This window comes from Marmota flaviventris, chromosome 13, assembly GCF_047511675.1.
Source record: "Marmota flaviventris isolate mMarFla1 chromosome 13, mMarFla1.hap1, whole genome shotgun sequence".
NCBI classification, from domain to species: Eukaryota; Metazoa; Chordata; class Mammalia; order Rodentia; family Sciuridae; genus Marmota; species Marmota flaviventris.
This window is the reverse complement of record NC_092510.1, coordinates 1835822-1859860: the sequence shown is the minus strand read 5'-3', so window position 1 is coordinate 1859860 and position 24039 is coordinate 1835822. Positions and strand designations below refer to the sequence as shown.

Below are 24039 nucleotides of genomic sequence, written 5' to 3'. Positions count from 1 at the left end.
TAGTTGAAATGCTAATGTTATATTTATTGTAGGGAAATTATATATTAATTACTTTTCTAAAGATGGCAGATGAAAACTTACATAAAAAATTACTGTCAGCCTTTATTAATGGTGCATTGATTCTAAACTTTACTGAGATGCTTATGCAGTTCTACTAAAGATATAGGTGATAATGTCACTCAGAAGAATTTACCTACAGCTTGTTCTTCTTCTGAAAGGTGCTTAATGTTATGCTTGTAAGAACTTGAACATAGTTTAACTTACAATACATGTGATCATCCATAAATGTCACACATTTTTTCTGTAACTTCTCACAAGATTTTTAGAAATAGAGTTTATAGTATAAAAATTTCAAGTTCTACAATTAATTTATCAGATCATTTTCAAAACATTAGAAATTTTCTAGTTCTCCATTGTTATTCTTATATAATAGATCTGCTATTTTGTGCCCTCACTATAATGCTTTACTATAGTATCATGATACATTTAAATATTTACTTTTATTTTCCAGGTATCTCTATTATGATTAGTTATACTTGATCATACTTATGCATCCTATACAAATGTTTTGTTAAAACTATTTAAAATATTATCCTTTATAGCTTAACCGTATGAATTATCTTTTAATTCAAAATACCCAGAATGTTTATTTTTTCCTCAAAAAAATAACAGTGCTGTTTATTTCAGTGAAGTGTTGTAGCTTTTTTTTTTTCAAATACCTTCCATCACTTTTTCAAATTATTCCTAGAAATGCTGATGCAGATATTTTAAAAATTACCTTATATCTGACTGCTGATATTTAGGATTTTTATTATACTATTCCCTTAACAAAGGTGTATAACATGACATTTCCTTTTTTTATTTATTTTTAGTGCATAAAATCATGTTAATTTCTAAGTTGCAAGGAGGAGAAAAATCACTGACAGATTCTTCATTAAGTCTCAATAAAAAGGAGAAGATGATGCCACTAGAACATGATTCATCTTACTTCTGCCAGTCTCTTCAGCAGTTAAAATTGGGAAAACAATCACCTATACTGAAGAATCACTGAAAGAACTAAACTATAGAACTTCTATAATATGTTTAGCTTCTTGACTAACAAATGGAATTCATTATATTTATGTTAGATGCTTTTGTGTTTGTATTTTTATCCTAAAGTTATATCTGAAGTAATGTGACAAAAGTAAATTTATTTTTAGAAAAAAAGTCTGCTGTAAGTAAAAATAATAGGAAAATCTACCAAAGATAGATGTCATGAAGACAATTTGGAAGGCTGTTAGTAATACCATTTCAAATAGCTGCAGTTGGATGTGTTCCAAGAATTTCACCCAACAGTGTATGAATGATGCATAAAATTTTTCAAACATCTGTGCGGGAAAGGAACCATTCATCGCCATCTGATTTATGACAAACTAAACCCAGAAAGATTAGATGTCAAAATCTATATCACAGAGAATCAATGATATTGTCAGGGATTAAATCTCTCTGAACCTACAGCACTGTTGTAATATGACGATAAAGAACCACAAGATGGATGATAGTGGTAAGAGTCGCTGCTATTTTTGCTGGGCACTGTCTACATGACAGTTGTCTCCAAGTCATTTATTTAAAACTGATGGAAAATACTATAAACAAGCTGTTATAGTTATTGCTACCTTTTAGATAGAGAAAAAGAAACAGAAAAAATATGTAAATTGCCTCAATTTCCAAATAGCAAATGGTTCAAATCTTGATGACTTGACTTGAGAAAACACACATGTTCAGATCCTTCATAGAGGAAAAGGTGACTGTTTCCTCCTTTGTCATATAAAAAGCTATAATATAAAATTGGCTTTTCAATCTCCAATCAAACATGTTTCTAAATAAATGGATAGACATATAGATATTTTCCCATATCAATCAGAGAAAGAGAGAGAGAAAAACATTTTCCAAAGTCCTTGTTATTATTTTCATACTTCAATATTTGCCACTCACACCCCAGGCTCAGTAAGCCTCCAGATTAGGATTCTTAAGCCATATTTATTATTTAATGATTGATATTATCAAAGAATGGTGGCCAAACCATGCCCACTATACACTAGGTACAACTAATTGGCAAATAGTTATTAACACAGAGAAATATAAATAATTAAACTAATATTCCAATTTTTCAGTAATTTAAAAATTACCAAAATAAATCCCATGAGTTTTATATTATTATGATTAGGACAAAATAACCTTACCCTTTTATTTGTTCCACCTAAATGAAAATAAATAAATAAATAAATAAAAATAAAAAACTTTTAATACATTATCTTAAAAACATACATGTTCATTTCATTAAACTGTTATCAACTAATTGGTTATTTTTTCATTTATTCTTATTCATTTATTTCTAACACTGGAAATTGAACCCAGGGGTGCACTACAAATGAGCTAGATCCCCAACATTATATTTCAGGGAAAGATGGAACCATTTTTTAGAAAGGATCTCACAAAGTTGCTGAGGCTGTCCTTGAACTTGCAATACTCCTGTTTAATTGTCATTATGTCCTATCTTTTTAAATTAATGTTATTCTCTGGTATATATACAGCTCTGTATTACAACAAGTATCGTGATTAAGACTTTTAATCAAGTGCCCCTGAATTCAACCCATGATACAAAAATATAAATAAGAAAATAAATAAATAAATATGTGTACTAATATAGTATATTTTTAGGGAAGATTATAGAAAAATTTGGATGTACTTTTCCAATTACATGATTATTAAATAGAAGTACATAAAATTAAGTGACTTTTCCCTGATGACAAAAGTTCATTTTAAAAACTCTAGATAATTTCAGGTTTTATGATGCTTAATTCAAAGCTCTTCCAAAGTAGCTGAGTGTTAGCTATTCAAAGCCCTGTCACTGTGTCAAAATAATAAACAAAGTACTTAAAGAAGAAAAAGATTTTATTTTGGCTAATGATTTCAGAGGTTATAGTTCATGGTCATAAAACTGCATTTCTTTTTTTCAAGTTGAGACAGAAAATCATAGCAGAAGAATGTGGCTCAGAAAAACCACTCACCTTATAGCATCACAAAAGCAAAGATATAAGATGTACCCTGAAAGGCCCACCAACTTCAACAATGATCCATGTCCTACAGTTTCAACTATGTTCCAATAGTTTATTTAGCTCTGAATACTCAATGGATGAACTCCCAATGGATGAAACCATTGATGAGATCAGATCCTTGAAATCCACATCCTCACCCCCAGAAAATTGTTGCACTGGACAAAGTCTTCAAAACATAAGTTTTTGGAGAGCATTTCAAATAAAAAACAAAACAGCTTTATACTAAATAGTAGTAAAATAATTTCTTTTTCTTACTCAAATACATTATTGGTCATTTTTAATAGCCTATAAACATGAAATTGTAAAAGAATTTATTCCATTTTTAGTGTTAACTTATCCTGGTTGAATATTGCATGAAATTAAAAATAAGTTGAAAATGCAGAAAATTATAATAAAAATCAAGATTATAGTGTGTAAGAAATCTTTAATTTTCTCAAAAATTTTGAATAGTGATCTAATCTAATATTCAGTTCATTTAAGCTTAAATTAATAGTAAATAATTAAAATATATTTTTTAAAAATGTATTGATACATAAAATTATTTAAATTTTTAGGAAAATTAAACCACATATTTCACAAAATATCATTTTATGTGTGTAGTAATAAAGCATGTTAAATTACCACTACTCAGTGAAAGACTTTGTGATTACAACTACTCAGTAAAAGACTTTATGATTTTTATGGGTGGTCTGTTCAACTTTTTTTTAAAGAGAGAGAGAGAATTTTAAAATATTTATTTATTTAGTTAGTTTTCAGTGGACATAACATCTTTATTATTTTATTTTTATGTGATGCTGAGGATCGAATCCAGTTCTGTGTACATGCCAGGCGAGTGCACTACCACTTGAGCCACATCTTCAGCCCCTCATCTTTTGTTTTAAAATATAAAACTTGTTACAGCACTGCCTCTTTTATTAAGACACTCAGATTTAAGTAAAATATAAATATATTTTTGTTCAAAAATTCTATTTAAAGAATTATTTTGATGCATGTGTCTTCAAATTATTGAATATTAAGATATATTTTGCTGGGCTGGGGGTGTGGCTCAAGCGGTAGCGCGCTCGCTTGACATGCGCAAGGCACTGGGTTCGATCCTCAGCACCACATACAAATAAAATAAAGATGTTGTGTCCACTGAAAACTAAAAAATAAATAAGTAAAAAAAAAAGATTGTTCTGCTTATAATCCTATTAAAAAAAGATATATTTTGCTTATTATTCACCAAAATTCTAAAATATTTTTTCAAATTTTTATAAGATTTATTCTCTGCATTTAATCTTTTATAAAATATTCATATTTTAAGAGACACTCCAGGAAAGAGAAATGAGAAGAAACCACTTGAAGTTCAACACTGAATAACTTTGAATATTTGCATATAAATTACAGAGAGAACAATTTGAGTTCAAATAGTAAATAAAACAAAAACTCTCCACCATCATTGTACATTTAAATATTAAAATTCTGTATGCCAGTTTTAAAATGTTTGAACTTGTGGTATTCACTTGCATATACACATATAAAAAATATTGGATACAGAGAATATTCAGAAAAACTGATAATACTTTAATTAATTGACATGTAAACATATTCTCTAAACAGTTATATCAATTTCTACTTTTGATTACTTGAATGGCCCTTTCTATGACATTTTATAATCAGCCCCATTAGCAGACACTATTTGATGTGAAAAGTGGAATCTAATATATATATTTCATTGTATAGTCACCAGGAGTGTATACACAATAACAGTAAAGCAAAAGTGAATGGAAAAAAAAATGGAATGAATAAATAAATAAATAAATTTAAAAAAACAGATGAAAAAGTGTAAAGATTTTATGTTACTTCAATTGTAAAATGTTGATTGTGGCCACACAAATTTGTAAAGCTACTTGGAAATGGTTTTATACTACCTACTGAAACATACTCTGTGAATTATCAATTCCACCCAAGATGGGAAGAAATAAACACATAACCCATTAATCTGACTCTTTTTCTTGAAGACTGTTACCTTCTTCTTTCGCTTTTACCTTATTTCTGCCTCTAAAGAAACTACTCCTTACCCCATGCTACCATTGATCCACAGTTAGACATTTTAAATCTGAACCATTGATCTGGTCATTCTTTCCCTCTTTCCTTCACAGCACAATTTTTCTACCCCTATCTATTCCACCAATACTTTTTCATGAATATTCACTACTACATACTCAGCATCCACCAATCTTACATCCTGACCCATCCCTGTTCTACTTTGTCCATGGATCATTTTGAGTTCCCCTTCACTCAGATATCAATAGTCCAGAATAAGGTCAGGGTAGGAAATTATATATGCAGGTTTTTAGAAGTCATTTACATAACAATAAGCCTATAAAACGTAGGATGCATTTTAGCTGAGGTTAAAAAGAAAATCTACAGAGTGTACTGTTAAACTGAAGTGTCTAAAATTCATTAATCTCAATAATTTGAAAAAAGAAATTCTATAAAAAGGAGAGTAAAGAAAAGAACATAATATATAAAAGTGACAAATTTGAAGACACACCAAGTATATATTTTATATATCCATATATATATGGATATATATATATATATATATATATATATATATATATATATATATATATATATATATATCCAAAGAGTGTCATATATTGGTGCTTTCAAAAGACAAATTAATTTGAAATAAATGTGGTTAATGTGAGATGTCATAATCATTTATTAATTATATATAATGGTAGTATATATGTATATGTACAAAATGCAGCTCATATAATTATGAGTATACATTGCAAGACATTAACTATACAGTAATATCTTTTTTAATTTTGGTGACAACACTATGAATACCTACATCTAGGTTTATGTATTACCAAATGTTAAGGGTACATTTTATACTTTATAAAGTTTGTCACTGAACAACAGTCCTTTTTTTTTTTTCAACTTTTAAAAGAAGTAGTATTTATTTCCAGTTAGAACATAATGTCATCATTTATTTTTAATTTTTAATTATTTTTAAATTACATATGACAGCAGAATGCATTACAATTCTTATTATACATATAGAGCACAATTTTTAATTTCTCTGGTTTTATACAAAGTATATTTACATGAAGTCACTTCTTTATACATGTATTTTATATAATAATATACATCATATTCTACCATCATATCTAACCCCATGAACCCTCTCCTCCCCTCCCAATACCCAACATGTCATTTTGATACCCACTCATGTATGCTATAAAGTTATATAAAATAGTATATACTTTATAATAATATGAACAGATAAACTTTTGTAACTAATACATAGCTTAATAATAATAATAAACAACTTGCAATTTAGACAACAATAAAGTATACATCTGGCACTAATGCTCTCTTTTCAAAAAAAAAAAGGACATCTTTTCCAAAAAAGGTGTTATTTGTGTGGAAAAAATGGTATTCTATGCTTTCTTAATATCAAGAGTAAATTATTTTCAGAAGTAATATATATTTCAATATAAAAATAAAATAGAACCAGGTTCCATTGGACACACCTCTAATCCCATTGGATTTGGAGACTAAGGCAAGATAATCCTGAGTTCAAACCAGCCTCAGAAACTTAGCAAAGCCCTAAGCAACAATGTGTGACCCAGCCTAACTGTGCCCCAGATTTAAATTTCCAGTAAGAAACAATAAAAACCCAAAGAATACAGAGTATTTATGAGGACTCAAAACAAATTCTCATGAACTAAAGATGGAGTAGAAATTGCTGTTATTTATTCATGAAAAGTGTATATATATATGAAATACTCCTCACCAATCAGCTTAGACCTGTAGAAATTATCATATGTGTGTACCATGACAACATACAGTTACATGATAGTATAAGGCTAGAGCTATACTTGTCAATACAGTGAAAATCTGGGGCCTAGGAGGAAAGAGGAGGTACATTCAAAAAATAAAAATAATAAAGTTGGAGAAAAATTGGTTTCTAGAGCCCAGAATATTTTTGGTTTAATTAGAGTACAAAATACCAAATAAGTATTATACTGAAGTTACATCTGTTAAATACATCACATGTATAATGGCTTTCAAAAAATATATAGAACTTGTCACCAACTAAATAAAAATTTACAAAAGCACATAAAATACCATGTGCGTAAATAAAACTAATCATGACAAAGACAACTATTTTAACTCAATTTAAAACATAATATTTTCCCAGCAAAATTTTATCATGCTTTTCTTTAAATACAAGAAGAGAGCTGGACGTGGTGGTGCACAATTGTAACCCCAGAACCTTGGGAGCCTGAGACAGGTTTATTGTAAGCTCAAATCCAGCATCAGCAAAAGTGAGGCCCTAAGAAACTCAGTGAGACACCATCTCTAAATGTCATACAAAATAGGTCTGGGGATGTGGCTCAATGGCTAATTTCCCCTGAGTTTAATTCCCAGTACCAAAGAAAAGAAAAGAAAAGAAGGGATCAAAAAAATATATAAATTTATCTTGGAAATAAAATATGTAAAATACCCCAAAACCTTTAATAAAAAACAAATAATATAGTTATTGTTATGTGACACATTTAATATAAATTATGAAACTATATTGCAATAATATAGACCAATAAATCATAATATGAATCAAATCTGAAACCATATTTATGTCAATAGTATGGTTAAAAGCAATATGAAAGGCATATGTAAAATCAACCATATGAAAAATAACATTAGACAAGAATGAAAAATCTATCCAACCTAAAGTTAGAATTGGGACCTAGTGGCAAAGTTCACTCGTAGAGTGTGTGTGAAGAATGTGCAAGGTAGTCAGTTCTAACCTTAGCAACACTATAAAAGGCAAATGTTAAGAGGGAATGATGTTGAAAATAAAGCAGAATATTTAAATGAGACACTCTCCCTCCATCTATAGACACATTTAAGAAAAAAAAAAAAAAAAAAAACTACTATGAGTGTCTCTTTGGCAAAATCATGAATGAGTAGAGAGATTTAGATACACTGGATATTAGTCCTGTCTTGAGCAATGTACCATATTTGGGAAAAAATCCCCAATTACCATCATTACCTATAGTAAACAGAAATGTGAGAGAGGGGCTGAGGATGTGAGGATGTAGCTCAGTTTTTAGAGTGCTTGCCTTGTATGCACAAGGCCCTGGGTTCAATCTCTAGCATCACAAAAAAAAAAAAAAGAAGGAAATATGGGAGAAGTGATACAAAAAAAAAAATGGCAATATCTAGGAGCCATAAAAGCCTTTGCAAGTGTTTCATCAGCTGTGATCAAGACACAGAAATACCCAAATATCAAAGCTGTCAATTTATCTCAAAGAAACATTGGCCAGCATATTTTCCGAACTGCTATTGCTGACAGATGAAGTTCACTCTAGCTTGTATTTTAGATGAAATAGGGAGAAATCCAGTAAACTACTCTTATCCTGAGTGAGATTTTAGCACTTTCTGAATCCTTCCCCAACCCTAAGACACTAGTAATAATGCTAGAACTACTAATAACTCCTAGAAATTTTTTATGTGTGTGTGTGTGTGTTTTGGATGTCTCAACTTTAACATATTTTGTTTATTTTACTATGTCCTGAAGTTCCAATCTCTGGAACATAAGGCGAGTGAGCTTATGTAAATCTCTACAGATTTTAAACAAATGAATTTACATTCTTTTCCCAGAACTTTTATGAACTATGATAGCAAATAGTAGTTCAGAAGGAGGTTAAAAACCAGTGATCTCTGTTTATTCCAATAAATCTTTACAGAATAGTCTTACATTGGCTACATCATATAAACTTTCCACAGGGATAAAATGCATCAGTCAGAGAGACTTTCTGTAACCTGGGAAGTACTTTTGAAAAGGTTATTATAATAATCTAAAAGAGCTAGGTGTAGTGGCAAATATACTAGAGACTGGAGACACTGAGTCAGGATGATTGTGATTTGAAAGATACCCTTAACAATATAGCAAGTCTATAAGCAACTTAGTGAGATATTAGTGAAATATCACTTGTCTAAAAAAAGGCCTGGGGACATAACTCAATGGTAAGCACCTCTGGAGTTCAATTCCTAGCACCAAACCACACCAAACCAAACAAATATCTCAACAATAGTAGGGACTCCAGCATATATGTGTATATGTATAGATAAAAATTTTGGTTACAATATAAATTTAATAAGATACTTTTGAAAAAACTATCATGGTCCTTAAAAGATCAAAATATAAATCCCATATAATCCACTAATAATATTTTTTTGAAGCAGGGTATTATTGTGAATGTCTGTACTCCCAGTGGCACGGGAGGATGTAACAGGAGAAACTTAAATGCAAGAGCAGCCTCAGAAACTTGGCAATGGCTTAAGTGCCTCAGTGATACCCTGTATTACTAAGAACAAAATAGGGATGTAACACAGTGATAAAGTGCCAAAAAAATAACAATTATTGGTTAAAACAATGCCCTATAACCCAGTAATTATAATTCCAGATATATATGTAAAGAAATTGGAACACTTTTGTTAAAGAAATTACTTCACTTCCAGTTTCATTGCAGGTTTATGCACAGTATCTAATAAAAAAATAAAATGAAGTGCCTTTTAAATGCAAGGTAATGAGATCCAACATGGCGGCGGGCGCAGAGAGATCAAGTCTCTGATCTTTTCAGCTGTGCGGGCATAGGGGGTTGTAAACCATCTAAATGCTGTTTGCTCAGGATCACTAGGCAATGCTGAGCTGACGTGGATCTGGGGCGAACAGTCTGGGCCTCTCAGAATACACACCGAGCCCGGATTGGCTGAATTCAAGCTCCCGTTCGCCTGCTTCTCGTAGACAAACTGCTGTGACTCAGCACTAAACGATCCCGCTGAAACAACTGGTCGGCCCTTCTGAACCTGCGGAGGTTAATGCCAACCGAGCCTTCATGAGCAATGGCCACAGGATTGAAACGGGGCTTGGAGAAGCAAGTCAGGACCCACCCGTTGCATTGGTCACCCAGCAAAGGGAACGAACTGTAGCCATTTGCATGGGATACCACCATGGCAGAGAACTGACGTCACCAGAATGCGGTGGAGGAGATAACTTCATTGAAACCAGCGGTGAAAGTGACTTCTTCCCTTCCATTCAAATGCCTTTCCTCCCAAACATCAAATAAATGTATAGGAGTAAACAGTAACTCAGCAGTCAAACAGAACAAGAAGTAACATGAGCAGCATGAAAAAGCAAGGAAGAAAAGTAGTACAAACAATGCAGGACAGCCTAAATATTCAGGAGGACCTAGAGGTATCAAAAAAATAGTCAAATAAAGAACTCAAGGAATACCTTAGACACATGGAATGGAACCTAAAAGAGGATATGAGACAGCAAATTCAAACAGTGAAAGAACACATTGAAAATGAATTACATAAACAGATAAAAGAAGAAATTAAGCATCTTTATCAGGAGATAGAGATTATAAAAAATTCAAACAATAATGCTAGAAATGAAGGAAACTATAAACCAAATTAAAACTCAAATGAGAGTATCATTAACAGAGTGTATCAAGTAGAAGCCAGAACGTCAGATAATGAAGACAAAATATATCATCTTGAAAAGAGTCCAGCTAACTCAGAAAGGCAGGTAAAAAAGCATGAGAAAAACATCCAAGAGATATGGGATAACATAAAAAAAAAAAAAAAAAAAACTTAAGAGTCATCGGGATAGAGGAAGGTACAGAGGTTCAAACCAAGGGAATGAGCAACCTGCTGAATGAAATAATTATAGAAAACTTTCCAGAAATAAAAAAGGAAATTGATATATAAATTGTAGATGCATACAGGACACCAAACATACAAAAACACAGTAGTCCAATGCCAAGACACATTGTTATGAAGATATCCAATATACAGAACAAAGAGAAAATATTAAAAGCTACAAGAGAAAGGAGGCAGATTACATTCAGGAGTAAACCAATAAGGTTAACAACGGATTTTTCATCACAGATGCTGAAAGTGAGAAGATCCTGGAACAATGTATTTCAAACACTGAAAGACAATGGATGCCAAACAAGAATTTTGTATCCAGCAAAATTAAGCTTCAGGTATGACAATGAAATAAAAGTCTTTCATGATAAACAAAAGATAAAATAATTTGCAGCCAGAAAACCAGCATTGCAAAGCATCTTGAGCAAAACACTACATGAGGACAAAATGAAAAACAATAACCAAAACCATCAGTGGGAAGTGCCTCTGTAAAGACAGAGGGCGGGGGGAAAGCTAATCATGGAGAAACAAACTAAATTTTTAAAAAAAAGATAAATAATCAAAAATGGCTGGAAGTACAAACAATATATCAATAGTAACTCTAAATGTTAATGGCTTAAACTCTCCAATAAAGCGACATAGGCAGGTAACATGGATTAAAAAAACAAATCCAACAATATGCTGCCTCCAGGAGACACATCTGATTGGAAAAGACATACACAGGCTGAAGGTGAAAGTTTGGGAAAAAATATACCACGCACACGGTCCTCATAAGCAAGCAGGGGTGGCCATCCTCATATCGAATAAAATCGACTTCAAGACTACGTTAATCAAAAGGGATAAGGAAGGACATTATATACTGTTAAAAGGAACCATTCACCAACAAGAGATAACAATTATCAATATTTATGCACCAAATAATGGTGCTGCCACGTTCGTAAAACAAATTCTCCTCAAGCTCAAGAATCAAATAGATCACAACACAATAATTATGGGTGACTTCAACACACCTCTCTCACCATTGGACAGATCCTCCAAACACAAGTTGAATAAAGAAACTATAGAACTCAATATCACAATCAATAACCTAGACTGAACTGACATATATAGAATATATCAACCATCATCAAGTGGATATACTTTTTTCTCAGTAGCACATGGATCCTTCTCAAAAATAGACCATATATTATGCCATAGGGCAACCCTAGTAAATATAAAGGGGTGGAGATAATACCATGCGTTTTATCTGATCATAATGGAATGAAACTGGAAATCAATGATAAAAGAAGGAAGGAAAAATCCTACATCACATGGAAAATGAACAATATGTTACAGAATGATCAATGGGTTACAGAAGACATAAAGGAGGAAATCAAAAATTCTTTGACATAAATGAAAATACAGAAACAACCTATTGGAATCTATGGGACACAATGAAAGCAGTTTTAAGAGGGAAATTCATTGCCTGGAGTTCATTCCTCAAAAAAAAGAAAAAAAACAACAAATAAATGAGCTCACACTTCATCTCAAAGCCCTAGAAAAGGAAGAGCAAAACAACAGCAAATGTAGCAGAAGGCAAGAAATAATTAAAATCAGAGTGGAAATCAATGAAATGGAAACAAAAAAAAAAAAAAAAAACTATTGAAAAAATTGACAAAACTAAAAGTTGGTTCTTTGAAAAAATAAATAAGATCGACAGACCCTTAGCCATGCTAACGAAGAGAAGAAGAGAGAGAACTCAAATTACTAACATATGGGATGAAAAAGGCAACATCACAACAGATACTACAGAAATACAGAAGATAATTAGGAATTATTTTGAAAACCTATATTCCAATAAAATAGAAGATAGTGAAGACATCGATAAATTTCTTAAGACATATAATTTGCCCAGACTGAGTCAGGAGGATACACACAATTTGAACAGACCAATATCAATGGAGGAAATAGAAGAAGAAATCAAAAGACTACCAACCAAGAAAAGCCCAGGACCGGATGGGTATAGAGCAGAATTTTACAAAATCTTTAAAGAAGAATTAATAGCAATACAATTTCAAGTAATTTCAGGAAATAGAAAAAGAGGGAGCTCTTCCAAATTCATTCTATGAGGCCAACATCACCCTGATTCTGAAACCAGACAAAGATACCTCAAAGAAAGAAAACTACAGCCCAATATCTCTAATGAACCTAGATGCAAAAATCCTCAATAAAAGTCTGGCGAATCAGATACAAAAACACATCAAAAAAATTGTGCACCATGATCAAGTAGGATTCATCCCTGGGATGCAAGGCTGGTTCAATATATGGAATTCAATAAATGTTACTCACCACATCAATAGACTTAAATATAAGAACCATATGATCATCTCAATAGATGCAGAAAAAGCATTTGACAAAGTACAGCATCACTTTATGTTCAAAACTCTAGAAAAACTAGGGATAACAGGAACATACCTCAATATTATAAAAGTTATCTATGCTAAGCCTCAGGCTAGCATCATTCTGAATGGAGAAAAATTGAAGGCATTCTCTCTAAAATCTGGAACAAAACAGGGATGCCCTCTATCACCACTTCTATTCAATATAGTTCTCGAAACACTGGCAAGAGCAATTAGACAGACGAAAGAAGTTAAAGGCATAAAAATAGGAAAAGAAGAACTTAAATTATCACTATTTTCAGATGACATGATTCTGTACCTAGAAGACCCAAAATGGTCTACAAAAAAACTACTAGAACTAATAAATGAATTCAGCAAAATGGCAGGATATAAAATCAACACGCATAAATCAAAGGCATTTCTGTATATCAGCGAAGAAACTTCTGAAACGGAAATGAGGAAAAACACCCCATTCACAATATCCTCAAAAAAAAAAAAATACTTGGGAATCAAACTAATAAAAGAGGTGAAAGATTTATACAATGAAAACTACAGAACCCTAAAGAGAGAAATAGAAGAAGATCTTAGAATATGGAAAAATATACCCTGTTCATGGATAGGCAGAACTAACATCATCAAAATGGCAATATTACCAAAAGTTCTCTATAGGTTTAATGCAATGCCAATCAAAATCCCAATGGCATTTCTTGTAGAAATAGATAAAGCAATCATGAAATTCATATGGAAAAATAAAAGACCCAGAATAGCAAAAGCAATTCTAAGCAGGAAGTGTGAATCAGGAGGTACAGCGATACTAGATTTCAAACTGTACTACAGAGAAATAGTAACAAAATCAGCATGGTACTTCTACCAAAATAGGCGGGTGGACCAATGGTACAGAATAGAGGACACAGGGACCAATCCACAAAGTTACAACTATCTTATATTTGATAAAGTGGCTAAAAGCATGCAATGGAAGAAGGATAGCATCTTCAACAAATGGTGTTGGGAAAACTGGAAATTCATATGCAATAAAATGAAACTGAATCCCCTCCTCTCGCCATGCACAAAAGTTAACTCAAAATGGATCAAGGAGCTTGATATCAAATCAGAGACTCTGCACCTGATAGAAGAAAAAGTTGGTTCCAATCTACATATTGTGGGGTCGGGCTCCAAATTCCTTAATAGGACAACCATAGCACAAGAGTTAATAACATGAATCAACAAATGGGACTTACTTAAACTAAAAAGTTTTTTTTTCTCAGCAAGAGAAACAATAAGAGAGGTAAATAGGGAGCCTACATCATGGGAACAAATCTTTATTCCTCACACTTCAGATAGAGCCCTAATATACAGAGTATACAAAGAACTCAAAAAATTAAACAGTAAGATAACAAATAACCCAATCAACAAATGGGCCAAGGACCTGAACAGACACTTCTCAGAGGAGGACATACAATCAATCAACAAGTACATGAAAAAATGCTCACTATCTCTAGCAGTCAGAGAAATGCAAATCAAAACCGCCCTAAGATACCATCTCACTCCAGTAAGATTGGCAGCCATTATGAAGTCAAACAACAACAAGTGCTGGCGAGGATGTGGGTAAAAGGGTACTCTTGTACATTGCTGGTGGGACTGCAAAATGGTGCGGCCAATTTGGAAAGCAGTATGGAGATTCCTGGGAAAGCTGGGAATGGAACCACCATTTGACCCAGCTATTGCCCTTCTCAGACTATTCCCTGAAGACCTTAAAAGAGCGTACTACAGGGATACTGCCACATTGATGTTCATAGCAGCACAATTCACAAAAGCTAGACTGTGGAACCAACCCAGATTCCCTTCAATAGATGAATGGATAAAAAATGTGTCATTTATACACAATGAGTATTAGGCAGCACTAAAAAATGACAAAATCATGGAATTTGCAGGGAAATGGATAGCAGTAGAGCAGATTATGCTAAGTGAAGCTAGCCAATCCCTAAAAAATAAATGCCAAATGTCTTCTTTGATATAATGAGAGCAACTAAGAACAGAGCAGGGAGGAAGAGCAGGAGGAAAAGATTAATATTAAACAGAGACATGAGGTGGGAGGGAAAGGGAGAGAAAAGGGAAATTGCATGGAAATGGAAGGAGACCCTCATTGTTATACAAAATTACATATAAGAGGTTGTGAGGGGAATGGGAAAATAAACAAGGAGAGAAATGAATTACAGTAGATGGGGTAGAGAGAGAAGATGGGAGGGGAGGGGATGGGGGATAGTAGAGGATAGGAAAGGTAGCAGAATACAACTGTTACTAATATGGCATTATGTAAAAATGTGGATGTGTAACCGATGTGATTCTGCAATCTGTATTTGGGGTAAAAATGGGAGTTCATAACTCACTTGAATCTAATGTATGAAATATGATATGTCAAGAGCTTTGTAATGTTTTGAACAACCAATAAAATAATGCAAGGTATTGATGAAAAGCTTTATTGCAGCTGCAGATCATTCATCTACTTGCCTTAAAGTCTGCATACTTGTAATTGAAATGCTCCCTAAAAGGCAAGACTCAGATACTGATTTTTCTGAGAACTTCAAGAGATTTTCATACCTATGTACAAATTGTGTATGACTTTTCTAAAACTAAGAAATAGGTAAATATTGGAGTTTGGAATGTGGAAAACACATAGTAAATTCATCAAGGGGGAATCTTAACTCAGAAACTGTGATAAGGTGTCTGAGTCTGAAGAAAGAGGAAGTAAAATCAGAGTTTGAGATAAAACTGGACTCTCTGCTTCACTGATTTCTAGGTTATTGATTTAATCCAAACAGATATTGGAAAATGGTTAAGGCTACTAATTAAAATTTATGTAAAATAGGTATTTAAAAAGTACCAGGAAAGAGCTGAAGGAGTGGCTAAGTGGTACAATGCTCACCTAACATATATAAGGCCCTGACCTTAATTCTCAGCACCACACATAAATTAATAAAATATAAGTAAATATTTAAAAAAATACCAGGTAATGGTCCAGGGTTGTGGCTTAATGGTAGAGTGCTTGGCTGTATGCACGAGGCAGTGTGTTCGATACTGGATCCACATTAAAAAATAATGATGATGATGATGATGATGATGATGATGATGATGATGACGACGACGACGATGATGATGATATTGTGTTCAACTACAACTAAGAAAAAAATTATTTTAAAAAAGCACAACAGTGCCATGGCCTGTGACCTTCTAAGTAACTGTGTTCTAATTAAGCCCTTGCAATTGTAGTTTCTTGTAATTTAAATTAAAGTCCAGTTCCACTTTTATTTCCTGCCACACCAGGACAAAGGAGTTTGCTTGAATATTAGGAATGCTTCTAAATGTCATTTTAATAAAATTGTCTTACATATTTAAAAACTCAAAAAAAACTTTGAAAGCAAACTTGGTGGCACAGGCCATAACCCCTGTGGCTCAGGAGAATTATACATTATACATAGGTATCCTAAATTAAAACCCACCCTCAATAAAAAGCAAGGCACTAAGCAACTAAGTGAGACCCTCTCTCTAAATAAATACAAAAAAAAAAAAAAACTCAAATACATTAAAGAAACAAACAAAACAAAACAACAACAACAAAAAAAAAACCTTAATTTTGGACAAATTAATTACACTATTATGAGGAAGGCCTTAGGCCTGGCCTAAACAACTCCATTTTAAAAACTTCAGTTTGAAACATGCAGTCTCACAAGGCATGCCTAAAGAAGCCCTGCAGTATTGCCCTCAGACATAAACAAATCACTTTCCCCTCACCTTGATAAACAGAGTGAGGCCTCTGGCAGGTTGTCCTCACCTAATAAGAGGGAAGGGTGAGAAGACCAAGGTGCACACCACCAGACCAGATGTTTGTGGCCCTAGAACTAATGATGTCATGGAAAAATCTGGTGGTAACTAACAAGGATTGAAAAGGGGGTAAAAAAGCTGCAAAATTTAGTATAAATAATAGAGCAAATGAACAGATGTTCAGCCAGCGCAATAAAAAAATGCACTTGAGCTGGAGAGGCTTAAGAGGACATGGAATGACATCTCATCACTTCTCATCATTTGCATTATCCTCACCACTCTTAAACTCTACAGCCACATAATGACCTTAGTGAGAGGGAGAAGGGTAAAAGATTATGAGATGTACTTCTCATGTGATGAAAACTTAATTTCAGCGGGGAGAAACCCAATTGGGAAAATAAAATGAAGAGGCAAGTTCTCCCACACACCTAAAATATAAACTTTTATGAATAAAAATTTCATCACAACTTTTTAACTTTTCTGCTGTCTGGTCTTATGAGAAAACAAATTGTATTTTAAATTTCTAAGCAATATCCTAAGGCAGTAATATTTCCTAGAGGGAAAAACAATATAATACACTAGTACAATTTAAAATTTCTAGTATCCATAATAAAAATTAAGAAGAAAAGCTTAAATCAACTGTAATAACTTAAACCACTATATCCAAAATATTATTATTTTTGAAAATATAAATTGACTAATAAATAAATGTATTTTTTAAGCTTCATCTTAAAATTCACTCTTGACTACTCAGGGATATCTATGTTCACCACAGCTACATTCCATGTTTGAGATCTATGAACACCCTGACTTCAGCAAGGTGACAAAAAATGAACAACTCAGTTCTGTGTCATAGGTTATGGAATAAACATACCAAAAATCTTTCTCTCAGGGCCAAAGAACGGGAGAGACTCTGCACTTTGAGAGAGTAGCCATCTACAACTCAGAAGTGTACAAAAGTGGACACTGTTTCTCACAGGATTCTGGGCACAGATCCATTTCCATTTTAGATATCATACTATAACCAAATGAGATGGGTATCACTGGAGATCATCTGTAACCCAGAAACTAGAGTCTAAACATTTTTTTTAAAAAAATTATTTTGCAGTTTTGTCTTTAGCCTAATGCAGTATTGTGATTTCAATTTTCTTCTTTAGTACGGGGTATTCTGAGAATACCATCAGACATTAAAGGCTTTTGTCTAGAGTAGAAGTAAAATTGCATTACTAAATTTCTGTACACAGATAAGGATAAAGGATTACTGATATTATATCACTAATTCTGCCTTTTGTAATAGATGAGGTTTATACAGATATTCAATGCCAAAAAATATTTTCAAAATCTCACAAGTACTGTGTGTGTGTGTGTGTGTGTGTGTGTGTGTGTGTGTGTGTGTTGTTTATATGAGTGTATTATTGGTGGTTAAACTAAGAGAATTATTATTCCTGAGATATATCCTCAATTTTTTCTTTTCTTTTTTTTAATTTTGAAACAGAATCTTACAAAAATTCTTCATTGTATGCCCACAATTTTTTAGTTCATATCAAGACCAAATATGCCTGACCCAAAGGCAAAACTTACCTCCTTTTGAAGCCATGATTCATCATTATTTTTAAGTAGTGACATTTATTCAAAAAGGGGAGAGGGGTTACACACATATGGTGGCTCATGTCAGCAATCTTAATAGACTTAAGAAGAAGAATCACAATTTCAAATTCAGCCTAAATAATATGAGAGGGCCCTAAGCAACTAAGCAAGACTTTGTGTGAAAACTAAAAATAAAATAAAATACAATCTAAAAAGGGCTGGTGATACAGGGGTTTAGGAGAACTACCCTGGGTTAAGTATTCATTCTTCTCCCCTTAAAAAAAAAGAAAAAGAATAATAAAAAAAGAAAAACAAAATTTTTACATCTGGTGAAATTTTTATTCAATGGGGATAATATGTTTGATAAAAACTTCTAAAGCTAATAGCAATAATTTAAAATAAACTTGGGAAATTGCTGAAAATTGAATTGAAAAACCAAAAACAAGCAATATTTTTTAAATTTCTTATCAGGAGAAATTTGAAAACAGGCATATTTCATTTCAATCATGATAAAAATGAAGGATGCTATGGAAACTGCAACAAAAGGATTGTATCTGTGTCACAAAAATTTTGTAAATGGAGAATATGAAACACTACATAAAAAAGTGAGGGCAAGACAACATTAAGGCCATATATGTAATTTAAAATAAATAATATACTAAATCTCCACTATATGAATTTTATTTGGGAGTATGTCTACAAAACAACACAATACTCCTTGCATAAAGCAGAGAATTTGTGATAGTCTCAAATTAAAAATGATTTCACATCTGTGGCTGCTGTGCAGGGGCTCATATAAAAAAAACAGTAGCCTTAGCTCTTTTCTAATATATTTTTGGATTGAATCCATAACCCAGAAATCAGTGAAACAGAGAATTTAATTTTATCTCCAGCACTGATTTCATTTATCAGAGTGTCTGAGTTAAGATTCCCCATTGATGAATTTACTGTGTGTTGTGTTCTCATTCTGACCTCCCATATGTACCTAATTTTGAGTTTTAGAACACTCTGACAAAAGATGTTCACAGATACCAAATCTCTTGGAGTATTTAGAGAACACCAGTATCTGAGTCTTGCCTTTAGGGACCAGTTTTAATTTTAAGTGTGTAGCTTCTGAGGGGACAAGTTGAATAATCTGCAGCTGGAAGGCATTTTCTGATAATACCTTTTATCTAAAAGGCACTTCATTTGTTTCCTTTTATTAGATAATGTGAATAAAGATACAATAAATTTAGAAGGGCAGCAATATCTTCAACAAAAGAATTTCAATTGCTTTACATATATACCCAGAATTATTATTTTTATTTATTTAGAATTTAAATTACATGGAAATTCAATCTATCTCTCTCTTTCTCTTATTTATTTATTTATTTATTTACTTACTTACTTACTTACTTACTTATTTGTGGTACTGAGGATTAAACCCAAGGATTAACACATGGGCACTTTACCAATGTGCTACATACCCAGTCTCCACCACTTTTATTTATTTGTTTATTTTTGAGACAGGGTTTACTGAATTTCTTAGGACTTTGCCAAGTTTTTGAGTCTGGTCTCTACCTTGATATCCTCCAGTCTCATCCTCATAAGCCACTGGGAGTACAGACATGTACAACCTTCTGCTGCTACCCCAAATTATTACTAGTGGATTATGTAGCATTTTTATTTTGGGACTTTAAAGTACCTGAAAAAATTTTATCAAAAATATATTCATTAAATGTATCTTGTTGCCAATATTTTTACATGTATTTGTACCCTGGAACCCGTATTTTTATTTATTTTATTATTATTATTTATTTTTATTTTTGGTTCGGTGCTGAGTATTGAACCCAGGGTGCTTTCCACTGAGCCACATCCACAGTCCTTTTTATATTATGTTTTGATACAGGCTCTCACTAAGTTGCTTGGAGTCTTATTATGTTAATGAGGCTGTCTTCAAACTAACAATTCTCCTGCCTCATTTTCCTGAACTTCTAGGATTTCAGGCATATGTCACCACACATGACAATTTTAAATTTTTATAATAGCCATTCCAACAGCACTGTACAGGCTGCAGGAAATTCACTTAATTTATGCATTAAATCCCTGAGGCAAGTTTATGCAAATTAGCCAGTGTAAGAGAGTTGTGTAAAGATATCTTGGGAATAAATAGGGATTTTATTTTCTGACTTCTTTTGTGAATGACTGTTAGAAACCATAGTACATAAAAGTCGTAGAAAAAGAATGCAAATTTATTTGTTTGCAATTTACAGATATTTGCACATGCTCAGTCACCTTTGCATCTAAAATTTGAAACTTCAGAACATAATAACTTGAAAAAAATTTTAAAGTTGAAACACTCAATGCACAAACAAATTTATTTTAGAAGCATTTGATAGTTGTGGAGTTATTACTGTGGTCAGCAGAGTTGGGACAGGGCTCTGGAAAGTCTAAAATCTCACTCAGGGTATTGGTGATTTACTTTATTTTACACTATTACACCCACAATACAATACTGCCAGCAAGAACAGTTGAGAAAATATGCTGATAATGTCTTGATAATGTCTGGCACCTTTGATATTTGGCTACTTCTCTGCATTTATCCCAGCTCATGAAACTGTTGGGAATATGTTTATGATACCTAGAAAATCACACATTTTCTGTGCCTTAGATACATGTGTATCACTTCTTCCACATTTTTGTTTACTGAGGGTTATTCTGGCCATTGGAAATTTGGTCCCAAATGTGGTACTTTGCTCAACATCGATCTAATGCCCAGTGTAATCTAGCTTTTTGTACTGATTAAAGGTAGATATTTTCTAAATTGTGCAATGTTTCTTAGTCATTCTACTCATTTTTTTAGTTTAAAAGAAGACACTTATAACATTAGTAGTTTTTTGTTAAGTGTATTTATAGGTGGAAGAATGATCCATAATTTTAAAATTCTTCTTTATTTTCAGCATAATTTTCTCCTTAACATCTTCTTTTTTTGTGTTGCTAAGGTTATATCCCAATACCCTGCACATTATTCACACATGAATTGTGCCATCAGTCCCAATTCCTAAGTATAAATTGGTGAGTTTCATCCATTAACGTCTAATGTTATTTTTCACATGATTGAATTTAGGTAGACCTTTCTGTTGCTCTTAGCAATACCAAAATGAACATAAATATGAATTCAGATTTTGTTCATGTTATGATTCTTTGGTCTATATTATTGCAATATAGTTTATAATATACATTAGTGTCACATAACAATCACTATTTTTATTTGTTCTTCTGAATTAAAGGTTTGTGAGTATTTTGCATATTTTACTTCCCATATAAATTTCAGAAAAAAACAATTTCGGTTTTCTCTCTGCTTTTATTAAAACAAAATCATGCTAAAATTTTTATGGGGAAATATTGTACTTTAAATTGAGAAAAAATGGTTGTCTTTACAGTGATGAGGTTTATTTACATGCATGGTATTTCTAATTCAGTTTTTTATGTGTTTCTGAAAATTTCTATTTTGTAATAAGCTCTACATAATTCCCTTGAAAGCCTCTATACATGTGATATGTTACACAGATATCACTTTTATATAATACTTATGTAATATTTTGTTCAGTTAGATAAATAGGGTGTAATGAAACCAAAATATTTCTAGGCTGTAAAGTTCAATTTTTCCTCAAACTTTAGTATTTCTTTCTTCTTGAATATACCTCCTCTTTATTCCAGCCCCTGTAATTCTACTGTATGAAATAATATAGAAGTAGCCTTATGCTATCATGTAACTAAGTACTATCTTGGCTCACTATGATACTTAGTGAGAAGCATCATATGTATTAAATAGGTAAACACTTTGTACAGATCAATAACTGTTATATACAACTACATTTCTAGTTAATGAAAATTTGTTTTCTGTTCTCATCAATACTATGTATTTTTTGTATCTGATGCTATTTTCTATTTCTCTCATTTGTTAAAATGTTGTTGTTATTATTATTATTATTATTATTATTATTATTATTATTTTGAAAATTCCATCAATAAAAATTGGTAATTTAAGTCTCTTACCTGCTTTTCTCTTGGTGTGTCTTTCACTTCTTTTTTTTTTTTTTTTATTAAAAGTGCTTAGTTGTATGTGAGCTCTAGCTCTAGGTGTGATCACTGAGCCACACCCAGAGCACAATTTTTATATTATTTAGAGACAGAATATCACTGAGTTGCTTAACACCTTGCTTGTGCTGTCTCCCACTGTCACTTCTCTTTGTACCTTTCAATGCTATCATTTATGAATAAAATTTTTATTTTAGTTTTTCCCAGTTTATAAATTTTTAACTTATTTTGTGTAACTTTTTGAGAAGATATAACACCTTTTTTGTGATTATTGAGATTGATATCTAGGATGCCATTTTAATAAATTGCATTCCCAGCCATCTTTTGAATTTAATGTTGAAACATCATGTTAGTAAACTGCCCAAGCTGGCCTTAAAATTTCAATCCTCATGCCTTGTCCTCCCAAATTGATGGTATTAGAGGCATGTATTATAATGTTAACACTAAAAACCCACGTTTTATTATGGTGTCTGGGATTGAACCCAGGGGCATCTGATCACTGAGACATATCCAGAGCACTATTGTGTATATTATTTAGAGACATGGTGTCACTAAGTTGCTTAGCACCTTGCTTGTGCTGAGGCTGGATCTGAACTCAAAATCCACCTTTTTCAGCATATTAAGCCACAAGAATTACAGGCATAAGGAATTGTACCAAGCTTTTAATAAATATTTTATTAGTTTTTGATGGATATTTATTTACTTATTTGTGGTGCTGAGAATCAAAGTCAGTATCTTGCACATGCTAGCCAAGTACTCTACCACTGAGACACAACTCCAGCCCATGTACCCAACTTTTTATACTTTCTTTGAAGTAATCAGTAGCAACTTTAAAAATTAAAATTGCATTTATATTATTTTTTCTAGAGTACAGTTATGTATTACTAACTAAAAATATTTTTAGTATTTTTAAAACCAATCTAATGAATGACTGTTATTTTTTTATTCAGAGATTATTTTATCACCTCTTTAGGTTGGTGAAGGCTTTTTGTTTATTTTTTAGAATATGGAGGTCTCCTATTATCGAATGGGTCTATGCTAACTGTGTTGAAAATGATTCTAGAAAGTTCATGCAATTTCCACATTTCAAAGACTATTAGGGGCAGAGAAAGGACAATATTCATAACCAAGAAACTATTTCCAGTGGAAGCATAGTACAAGTGTTCGACCTGGAGTGTAATCCAGATGTTTCAGTGGTAAGGTTGTGTTAGCACCACCACCCTAGGTTTTTGGATTCTCTAAAGCACCGTGAATGACTTTAAATCTATTACTCTTTTTAAAAATAAAATTTCTGCTACCTGCCAAAAGGTGAATAAGACTTAAATTTTCTGAAGGTGCTGATGTTGATCTTTAAT

At 32.3% G+C, this 24039-nt stretch overlaps 1 pseudogene; it reads left to right on the top strand.

Moving 5' to 3' along the window:
- LOC139701583 (cTAGE family member 2-like) overlaps nucleotides 1-16377 on the top strand; it is a 49360-nt pseudogene extending 32983 nt beyond the window's left edge.
- Nucleotides 16378-24039: the final 7662 nt, after the last annotated feature.